We start from the raw sequence: 12,522 nt of genomic DNA, 5'->3' as shown, positions 1-12,522 counted from the left end.
TTACTTTAAGTAAGGTTGCGTCTTTTGCTTGCTTATGATAAAACGTTCTATTACTCATGTAGTTTTTCAAAACGGTAATCAGGAATCGGATGCATTACTTTATAAGAGAGTCTGAATTGAAGAGAGAAGTGTCATATAAAATAGTGAAATTAAACATGCGTTTTGTTATCGACAAGCAGTAGGCATAAATCTTATAGCACTCATAGTAACTAAAAGAGCAAACGATATATATTGATAAAAGATCTGTTGTAGTCTTACCTTCGACATTCTTGTGGAAGATTGGGTTGATGTGGTACTTTCGCGCTCCCTTTCTGCGTCTTATATAGGCTATGTCTGCCAAGACGATGCAGTGAAAGTGATTTTTTTCTTTTTTTTGTTTCTTTATGGGTCACCAAGATATGGTCACTGATTTCTGATCATTCCAACATTGCTGTTATGCTGTGCCTTGGCATGTGTAGCACACAAGTTACGGAACCTGCGGACACACCCCATGGATTGTTCCCATGTGTTCCGTTTCCCAACTTCCTCCACGCTGAGTTTACAACTGCAAGCCTCAGTGCACACATACGCCCTATGGGATGTACGAAATGGACCATGAATTATTTCGTATTAAGCGAGAGTGGATTAAAGCGAGTAAAGTGATTTTTCTGAGAAATTCCACAGATGGGTGATTTCTGTGTTAACCCCAAGATACAAGGACAAACAATCACTGGGTACTGAAAAATCACATACTTTTTTCTTTTCTTTTTTGTTTTGAACAAAATTGAGGTGCACTTCAGTTCTGCTTGTCATCTCTTCGGGTTTGTTTGTTTGGTAATTTATTAGGCGCATCGGTATCTATGGCCATAGTGCGCCAATCTCTCCGGGTCTTACCTTAACATGCGTTCAGCTCTGAGTTTTGATATAATTTCTCGGGGTTGTAGAGTAGAGGAAAAATAAAATTAATTTCATTTAGTGGTATTTTTTTTTTGTATGCCATTACTGTATATGCTTTTTTTATTATGTATATAACTTAGGAAAATATTTACTGTTTGTATCATATAGTGTTTTTTTTTTAAATTTATTATTATTTTTTTTAATCCACCAGCCGACAGCCTTTCCTATTACTTTAAAATGAGCTGACTACTTTTAAAAATAAACTAGGTCGCAAGATCGACTTGTCGAAATTTTTACTAGTGCACCTATTTTAAATAAAATAAAGGTACCCTTATAAAATTAAAGATTTTTATTATTAAAAACACATTATGCAAGTAAGTACTTAAAAATTTGAATTAAGGTTAATAACTGAATCAGTCTAATAAATTATTAGACTGATTCAGTGTAAGTTCAAAATTTCTAAATTCTTAGAAATTTTGAACTTACACTCATATTTTAAAAATTATAGACCAACATGCGTTACCTTCATTGCATCGCGAATTTATTCACCCACATCGTGAATTTATTAGTATTTATTTATTAAATCAATGAAATTTCTGTCATTAGTGCTTTCGATATTATATTATTGTACTTTTATTTCTGTGCACCAGGATCGACCATTTTCAGACTGTTTTTACTGTATCATTGATAAGGTTCTAAATGGAAATTAGAAATCTATGCAAGTAAATAGTTATCACAAAGGTTCTTTTAATAATTTTATTCCTAATAAGTGGCAATTAACAAATTAACTTTTTAGTTAGAAAGTAATCTAAAAATGTGCATTTTCCATGAAAAACTTTCAGGGCTGCTTTCACTACGATTTCTGTTTAATCTTCACGATAATTATTCTGTGATACCACACAACGCTCCATATGTTACAATTGGAAAAAAAAAAAAAACAGCTTTGTAGTATAAATTGAGTACCCTTCTTTTCAAGCCCAATTCCGACCTCGTTATTCTGATTATAGCAGAGGTAAACCTTTTAACTTTATCATGTAAATGATTTAAGTGTGGTAAAAATGAAAGCCTATCATCTATTCTTAAACCCATGTACTTAACCTCTGCCTACCAAGTGAATCTGCACCCCATTAATTAATTCTTTAGGGGGGACGCTGATAATTTAACTTCCCTTTAAGAAGCACCATTACTGTTTTAATTCTGGAAATTACTAGTTTATGCAAATGAGCCCACTTGGCTAAACTGGAATTCTCTAACATTGACCTAGAATTACCTTTAACTCATAACACCAAATCATATGCAATTTTATGTACGTTTGGAATCCGTAACTGTAACCATAGGTTAAACACCAGGTTCCAAATAGTGGTCCCAATACAGATCCCTGTGGGCAGCCTCTCCCAAGACTTCTCTCATATTTTAAATGCTTTGCCTTAAGTATAATTTTCCTTCTAGTTAAATAGCTTTGTACGGTTCGATACGATAGTATTGGATATTGCATTTCCCTAAGTGCCATTAGAATACTGTCATGCCAGCCAGTGTCAAAGGCACCAGTAAAATCTATAAATACATCCAGAACATATTTTTCTGTAGCCTCCCTAGTAAAAGACATTAAATCATTAATAGCATCCTCAGCAGTGTGCTTTCCTAAAACCATATTGACATGGCAAACTTAACCCCCTTGCGTCCATTACCTGATTAATCCTTAAAAACAGCAATCTTTCAAATACCTTGCCAAGATTAGGCAAAAGAGAAATAGGCCTATAGCCCCTTGGATCATTCAGTAACTTGCCTGGTTTCTGCAAAAGTTTACTAGTCTCACCTTCCAGATTTCAGGAAATGTACCCTGGAGCAAGCATTTATTATATAAATTAACTAAGGTACCAGGGTAAACCTTTGCCATTTTAAGGATTGCAACATTCTTCACTAGATTTATCCCCGATGTTTTTGGTTATATTTACCTTTTTAACCACATTTTGTAATTCAGGTTTGGTAAACAAATCAATCGCTTCCTCTCCACTATATGATGCATTACGTATTATAATATTATTCTGCTCAACATTTCCCTCCTCTGTTTCCTCACTTGGAAACAATTCAGAAGTAATAAACTCAACAGTAGTAACCCAATCTGTGGTTCCACTCTCATTAACAATCACTGTGTTAAATATATCACCCGATTTAATTTTATTTTGGCTTAACTTATAAATCAATCACCAGCGATCTGTATTGCCCACTGTATTAACCAAATTCCTCCATGCTTGTTGTTTACTTTTGTATAAGGCCTTAAAATAAGCTTTCCTTTTACTTCTATATAATGCTAGGTAATGAATTGCCTCATTTGGCCTCCACTGCTTAAACCTGTGATACAACTTCCTACTTGCAAAAACTTGCTTCCTCAACCAGGTAAGTTCTGGTGACCACCAATTTATAACACACCCCTGTTAAGTTTCTTCCTTTTTGTAGCACAACACAATGCCCTAAAGATAGCAATTTGAACATCAAAAGCATATTCACTAGCATTTAAATCATTCAGAGACATCAGAGTTTCATATGAAAAATCTAAATCAAGTGACCTTACAAAACTTATCCAATTAACCTTACTGTATGGAAACCTAATTAAATGTGTGTTTTCACTGTTTATAAAAGTATTGAAAACCTCTAAATTTATATGAAAGACTAATGATCTATGATCTTTAAATATGACCTGGTCTTGGCGCATTATAGCCTTAGTAGCTAATGCGCCAATAAAATCAAAACCAACCAACCAATGATTTATGATCACTATTTGTATAGTCAGTTTATACACTCCAATGACATATTCTTCTGTATAACCCATGAGTCACCAATGTCAAGTCTATGTTGGACTTACCATGTAAATTTTGAAAAGTATATGGCTGACCTGGTATATTCACTACACATAAATTATTCTGTAATATGAAATCCTCTAATATACGTCCTCTTTGATCATGAAATCCACTGTGTCACAAGTTAGACTTTGCATTTGAGTCCATAGCTATCACTACATTATTATTACCTATTACATTAAACAATGATTCTAAATATTGAATGGAAAATGATATATCTTGACTAGGGGCACAATAAAGAGACTAAATAAAAAAGAAAGCATTGAGTACTCAAATGAACACACGCTGAATACTGATTACAAAGACCTGAAATTACGGTGCCCTGCATAAACTCATTAAAAAAAACAATGGCTGTTTTTGGCTTCTCCTTCAAATCACTAAGTCCACAATCATATTCTGTTTTGCAAAAGCGCTGACATAGGGTTCTTGCATGCACAATATATCAATACCTTGATCCTCAACCACCTTTCCTATTTCATCAGTAACTGACCTTCACCTTTGAGCATTGAGCTGCACCAATTTAATTAAGTTATAACCCTCATTTTGGTTAATATTCATGTTAGAATTTCTCATTCTAGAATGATCCATCTTGTGTCCTCGTACTTGCTATTTCCAATGCCTTTTTCAACTCAGGCCAACTAGAACTTCTCACTGAGTGATCATGTGGTCTACTCCTACGCTTACAGTTCACACAGCTCAGGTCTTTAGCTTTGTTTGGACAATTTACGAATAGATGACCACCCTGCGCATGACCGCACGACACAGTTTTATGCGTTCAATACTGCGCGGAGTGGCCATACCCCAGATACCTGAAGCATTTAGAGACTACTGTAAATCTCCTGTACTTGTTGAGAGGCATACCTTATGTACAATCTGTCATTCTGCATAAAATCCTTTAACAAATTTGGGGCAACTCCTATTACCCAGTTATTATATTTAGCCTTGGTGGCAGTACTGAATCTAAACATAATCCCTTCTCTAATTTCTTTCTCCTCGTGCCCATAATCTTTTAAATTTTTCTTATAAAGATCACTGATTATATTCTCCTGGTCTTCAGGAGAATATAATCAAGTCTTCAGCAACGTCTGAAGACTTGAGTCTTCAGACGTTGCTGAAGACTCAATTGGTAGGATTCAACATCTTGACTTGTCCTGTTTTAAGCCCTTATGAGAAAAGGCCTCAGACTTAACTTGTCCAATTCTTTGTCATTACAAGTTTCCACTAATACACCCCTGTTCCGAATTGTTCTCAAATTTCTAATTTTAATTTCCTGAAAATCTTCATTTAATGTATTAACAATCGCATCCCTAACGTCCTGACTAGTTTTGTACGGCTCACTAGTTTCCTCTGCCCTGAATATAATCTTGTTATTCTATTTTCCAACACATTTCCTTTGCCTGTGACTTTCAACCCTTTATTATCATTCATTACCTCTTGCTCACGATAATGATCTGACTTGCTCTACCCCTGACCTTATCTGCGTAAGTTCCCTGCTGCTCCACCGTATTAGATAAAACAGGTTGCCATCTAACAATGCCATCAAAAAGTGTAACACGTACTTCCATTTCTTCTACTTTTGTTTTCAACCTTTCATTGTCAATAACTAGTGCAGTTGATGTTGTCTCCATATCCACCCATACCATCCAGTCAAAAGTTGTTGCCGCCTTAGTAACCTTATTATTTTCACCAGTTATGTAATATATTAATTTTTTCTTCATTTTGGTCATAAACTGATATATTGTAGATATATCAGAATAACTCTGTCTCTGCTCATGTATGCAAATGTTGAGTACTGATAAGCATTAACCAATCAGAAAACAATATCGAAAAACTGCCGCCTACGACGCTTACCCACTTGCGGCAGCTCTGAATACTACTACCCAGATGGCACCATTTCAAGGCTTGTTGGCCTCTCTTCGGTGGGCAGGTAGGTACCCCAGTGTTGCAATAGCGAAAATCCGGTTATGAAGTATAATTCCAATATGAGAGAAGCCTGATGATGTGCAGTAGTAAAGACTAAGATGATTTTTTGTATAAAATTTTTACTATTGCACACCATCTATTTAGTCTTTACTATTTCACGCCATCTGTTTGGTCTTTACTGTTGCACGCCATCGGGTATCTCTCATATTGTGGAGTTATACTTCATGACTGGATTGTCACTATTGCAACACTGGAGTACCTACCCGCCTACCGAGGAGTGCCAACAAGCCTTGAAACGGTGCCTTCTGGGTAGTGGTATCCGTCGAGAATAAGTAACATTAGTCTTCTCCATTGGTGAAGCGTTATTTATTCGAGGTAGTGCAATACCATGGCAACTCGTTGTGAGGTATTCACAATAAGGGATATAACTAAAACGAATGCCAATTTAACTAATTCGGCAGTTCACTACGAACAAAACAATGTGCAATGGCACTAACTTGTCCACTAGTGAATCTTACGCGTAGTCTCGTGCTATATGAAAAAAAATCACCTTAGTCTATACAATTTTACATTTTTCATATTATAGTGGTGTATGTGCATGTGTGTGTGTAATACTGTATCATATTTTATTTATTGTATTATATTTTCATATAAACTTGGATATTTTCACAAGAATGCCAGTTTTTGGCTAAACACTTATCTTGGCGGTTATAGTGTGAGCTTAATTCTGCTTTTGGTTTTACGATTTCTTTTGGAAACAGCTGGCTGCATTTATAAGACTCCCGACCAGGCACGTTTTAGAGACCGTTGATAGTACAGAATACATGGAAAATATGGACCCGCTCCCAAATTCAGAGAAGTGACAGAAAAAGCTAATAAATTTTAAAAATGAAAGTTAAAAAATAAAAGCTAATATTGAAAAACCTGTTGTCATCAAGAAACAACGTTCTGAATCAATGATTTCGAACTAAGTGAAAGGGATTGTCATCGGACATTGCTAGAAAGCTCTTATTTATATACTATATATCCCAATGGTTCCCAAACTACTGAGATCTACGGACCCTTTCAAAAATCAAAAAAAGATTGCGGATCCCTATATATAACATATGCAAATAACAACTGAATTATGACCGCCTACTTCATACTTCGTAAGTCCTCCTTTTTCCCTGAGTACAGCAGCTATCAGATATTCATGACATTGATTCAACAAGATGTCGATAGCGTTCTGGAGGAATGGCCAACCAAGCTATGGAGGTGATTGGTGTATCCAGATGCCTGATATACCTTTCCATAGTGTCCCACCAGTGTCTATGGGATTGATATCGGGGGAGTTCGGAGGCCAATCGATATGCTGGAAATCAGAACTGTGTTCCTCAAACCATTCCTGCACAACAAGTGCCCGATCGCTCGGTGCATTGTCATCTTAGAAGACACCATCGCCATTCGGGAAAAAGTGTAACATAGTGGGGGGTACACAGTTGGCAAGCAGTTGACAATAGCAGAGACCACTGATACATTGTTCCACATGCACCAGGGGTTCAAGTTCCTGCCAGTGATGGCGCCTCCGTAGCCAGGTTGGCAGTTGCAGCAGTGCGTAACACACGCTTCTTGATTAGACCGGGGTTCGAGCCCGTGCCCACCAAATACGGAGGATGCGGAAAGGTCAGGGAATGACCACCGCATATTCCCGGTGCAATATGGGCTTAGTTGCTAATGCTCCTAAAAACCAAATAACAAACAAACAAACAAAACCTGCCAGTGAAACAGGCCCCACACCATACAACCGCCTCCACCGGCCTGCACTTTTTATACCATGCATGATGGATTAAGAACCTCATGTTGATGCCAAATACGTACACGACCATCCACGGTGTGGAGTAAATAACGTGACTCATCCGACCAGCACACCTTTCAGTCTTCTAATGTCAAACTTGCATGCGATTTGCGAGCTAGTCTTTTACGCCGATGAACTTTGGTTAGGAGAGGATGCTGTAGGGGGTCGTCTGCTAGTATAGCCCTTGCGTGCAACGCATGGTCATGCCAGATATTGTTCCGGGTTGGCTTATATTGTATTGGGTAGTCAACTCTTCAACAGTGCTGCACCTGTTCGCCTGTATAATTCGTCGGACCCCCGGCGTTGTTTGACCATTTTGACGCCAGTCCTGGTACACTTTAACTACGGCGGCACTCGAACACCCCACCAATTCGGCCGTTTGGGAAATCGAGGCACCAGCTCGTCGAGCACCCACAATCTGTCCTTTTTCAAAGACCGATAAATCCTTCGTTTTACCCATCATGCTCGGAATTTTACTACCTAATGAATAACTGACACCTATCTGTGCTACATAAGTCGGCTGACTCCGCACTCTTGTACCTCACGCGGCGAACGGGTCGCATTCAATTTTCATAGGAGTGGTCATAATTCAGTGATCACTCAGTGTGTCTGGGATATATATATATATATATATATACACACGCACACACACACACACACACCGATGAGCCAAAACATTATGCCCAGCGAGTTGTTATGCAAATCGAAGCACCTGCAGGTGAACTACGGCGCATGCGCGGGTCGAGACACGGTATAAAAACACCTGATACTGAGCTCCATTAGTCAGTGTTACTTTTGTTCTTCAGATGGGCAAGGCAGCGGACTAAAGCGAGTTTGACAAAGACCAAATTGTAATGGGCAGACGACTAGGTCAGAGCATATCCGAAATGGCACTGCTGGTGGGATGCTCACAGTCAGCATTGGTTAGTACCAAACGTCGTCCGAGGAGGAAAAACCCACGAACCACCGGTAAGGTGTTGGACAACCACGGCTCATCGATGCTCGAGGTGACTGAAGACTCTTCCGGATGGTATGTGGCAACAGAAGGGCGACTGTGGTGCAACTCCCCAGTAATTGGAATGCTGGTGAGGAGAAATGTGTCACAACACACACACAGTATATTGAACCCTGCTGAAAATGGAGCTGCATAGCCGCAAGCCACTCCTAGTGCAAATTCTAACCACGGTTCACCGGCGATAGCGCTTACAATGGGCACGTGAGCATTGAAACTGGACCTTGAGTGATTGGAAGAAGGTCGTCTGGTCTGATGAATCACATTTCCAGTTGCATCACATGGACGGCCGGGTACATGTGCATTGTACTGGGGAAGTGATGGCGTCTGGATGCACTGAGGGACGCAAACAAGCTGGTGGTGGCGGTGTCATGCTTTGGGCGATGTTCTGCTGGGATACCCTGGGACCAGTCATCCATATGCCGGGCACTCTGACATCTACCACCTATCTAAACATCACTGCTGACCAGTACACCCTTTCATGGCAATGGTCTTCCCCTCTGGCGGTGCCGTCTTTCAGCAGGATAATGCGCCATGCCACACTACCTGGATTTTTCGAGACTGGCTTGCAGAACATGAGGAAGACTTCCAGGTATTGCTGTGCCCTCCAAATTCCTCAGACATCAATCCCATGGAGCATCTATAGTTTGTGTGGGAACAGCAAATCCAACTTTGTGTGGGAACAGCAATCTGCAGCATCTCACCCACAGACCTTACAGGAGTTAAAGGATCTGCTAGTTATGTGTTGGTACCAGATACCACAAGACACATTTAGAAATCTTGTAGCGTCCATGCCTAGCCGGGTACGAGCTGTTTTAGCTGCACGTAGAGGAACAACATCATATTAGGTAGGTGGTCGTAATGTATATACCGTATCAGTGTATACAGGGTGTTTCAGTTAAACGTTTCAGAACTTCTAAGAGGGGTAGGGTACATCCTGACAACTCGAAATCATATAGCAGTGTGGGGTCGGAAATGCTTTCCTGAAGCGGTGTTGTACACAGAAGCACCATAAAGAAAAGAGACCGTAAGTGAGAAATCGTTTTAATAATACATGAAAATAAGCAAAAGGTACATGGATTAAAGTAAGTGTTCGAAGTTTCTTCCACGGGCTACAATGCACCGCCTCACATCTCCGACGCATGGACATCCGAACATTCTGGAATACTCCAGGCGAATTTCGAATTTCTTGAACAAGAACGCCAAGTTAGTAGGATGGATGATTACACGAACGCAGAGTTAGCCGATATGCATTTGGCGTACGGGGCTGCAAATTGTAGTGGGCCAGCCGCACAGCGTTTGTACGCGGAACGATATCCGACGAGGCGTATTCCCAGTCATAATTTCTTTGCAAGACTGCACCAGAGGTTAGCTGAGAGAGGTTCATATGAAAGAGCTGACAGGGACAGGGTAAGAACAGCACGGACTCCAGCCGTCGAACAGAATGTGCTGCAGCATGTACAGGGGAATCCAAGAACGAGTACACGAAGTCTAGCAAACGCAGTCGGGGTTTCCCATTGCAGCGTCTGGAGGATTCTCCGAGAACAAGACATGCATCCGTTTCACGTGCAGCGTGTCCAGACACAGCAACCGGAGGATTATGCACCTCGTATTGCTTTCGCACAGTGGTACCTTGGAAAATGTGCTACAAATCCCCTTTTTCCTGCTGAAGTGTTGTTTTCCGATGAGGCATCCTTCACAAGGGAAGGAATTTTCAACACGCATAACGACCATATCTGGGCGGTCGAGAACCCGCATGCAATACGACGTCGTGCAGCACAGATTCGATTTTCGGTCAATGTATGGGCCGGTATTATGGGAGATCACCTCATCGGACCTTACCTGTTACCGTGTCGTCTAACCGGACCTATCTACTTGATCTTTCTGCAGCAAGTATTGCCACAGCTTTTGAGAGATGAACAGATTTCTGCATCGACGCAACAGACAATGTGGTTCCAACACGATGGAGCCCCTGCCCATTATAGCGGAGATGTTCGTAACTACCTGGATGTCACATTTGGTCAACAGTGGATCGGACGTGGTGGTCCCGTGCGTTGGCCTGCTCGGTCACCCGACATATCATGTCTTGATTTTTATTTCTGGGGTCATATGAAATCGCTAGTTTATGACACCCCTGTTTACAATGCTGAGGAGCTGGTTGCAAGAATCGCAGTAGCTGCCGAAGAAATTCGAAATTCGCCTGGAGTATTCCAGAATGTTCGGATGTCCATGCGTCGGAGATGTGAGGCGTGCATTGTAGCCCGTGGAAGAAACTTCGAACACTTACTTTAATCCATGTACCTTTTGCTTCTTTTCATGTATTATTAAAACGATTTCTCACTTACGGTCTCTTTTCTTTATGGTGCTTCTGTGTACAACACCGCTTCAGGAAAGCATTTCCGACCCCACATTGCTATATGATTTCGAGTTGTCAGGATGTACCCTACCCCTCTTAGAAGTTCTGAAACGTTTAACTGAAACACCCTGTATACCGGGTGGTTATAAAATGTTTCCCTATTCAGGAGACCCTAGTGTCAAAATGGTTATTATTTTATTATTTTATTTATTAACACACAACTGTATATACAATCTCAAGTTATCTTAATCAATTTACATACAATATTAATCAATTTATATACAATATTTATATACAGATTTATATACATGCTCTTATATATACTGTAGTCTTTCTGTACATTGATTGTGTGTGTCCTGATATGAAGGGTGGCTCCTAGACACAAGCCCATCTCCACCTTTTACTCCTGAGAAAGCTCAGAACGTCTGCAAGACAGGCCTGAAAAAAAGAGCATTATGTCAGGCCATTTCGCCACCAGGGATTAACTAACACCCGGATCCACCATTCTCTATGTGTGCTGTAATGCACAAATCCTGCACCTATGGTTAGAGTTAGCGCTGTGAAAATTGGTGGCTGTCATTTAGGGTTGAGGAAGCGATTTGTAGAAGAAAAAAAAAATAGTTAATTTCCACCGCCAGGGGAAAAACGGCGCTTTACGTATGTAAAAGTTGTCATTTACTTCAAGACACGCTGCTTACGCAAATGACATCCTGTTAGATAAAAGCAGAAAGGCCAACGTCAATAACCATTATGGCTCTTACAAAAAAGGAACGTGCTCTTTTAGTAAAACTATTCTACCAGAATAATAGTAACGCTAATGTAGCACTACGTGAATATCGGAAACTTAAAGGTTTGCCTAAAGGACCTTTGACGTCAGTTGGGCTTCAAAAGTTAATAAAGAAATTTGAAGCGACCGGGGAGTTCTGTGTAATTCTAGGTAGGGAAAGACTACGTATTGGAACGGAGGTAGTGGATGAAGTGACGGTTGCAATGGTCAGAATGCGAAACGCTACCAGTCAGAAGTACCAGAGGTGTGTCAAGATACTTGAACCTTCCTTCGTCTACTGTTCATAAAGTGCTTCGAATAATTTTACGCTGGTTCCCGTACAAGATTCACGTAGTGCAAGAACTAAAGTCTTGTGATCAATAACAATGGATAGACTTTGCTCTACGATTTCTGGCTCGTGTTGAACTTGACGATACATGAGCTCGAATGATCTTGTGGTCTGATGAGTTACATTTCACTCTTCATGGGGCTGTAAATGCACAAAACTACCGAATATTCTCGTCCATCTGCTGTGCATGAAAGACCACTACAAAGTCCATACGTTACAGTATGGTGAGGCACAGCAGAATTTATAATTGGGACCATTCTTTTTTTGAAGAGTCTACACCTCATGGCCCCCGCCCCGTAAGGTGTACGATAACTAGTGCGCGTTACTGCGCTCTTCTAGGAGATCGCATTATTCCCGCTCTGCAAAAAAGCCAATGCTTGGAGTTCATAGTGTTCATGCAAGATGGCGCCCCTCCCCACGTTGGTCGACAAGTGAAGGAACTGCTCTGTTCAACATTTGGAAATGATCACATCATTTTTAGAGACATTCTGCAGTTCTGGCCAGCTCTCATCAACAGATCCCAATCCCTGTGACCTCTGGCTATGGAG

The sequence above is a fragment of the Mastigoproctus giganteus genome, chromosome 9, assembly GCF_048544385.1.
Source record: "Mastigoproctus giganteus isolate SK-2022 chromosome 9, ASM4854438v1, whole genome shotgun sequence".
In the NCBI taxonomy this organism is placed as follows: Eukaryota; Metazoa; Arthropoda; class Arachnida; order Uropygi; family Thelyphonidae; genus Mastigoproctus; species Mastigoproctus giganteus.
The sequence above is the reverse complement of the archived record's forward strand: the minus strand, read 5'-3'. Positions refer to the sequence as shown.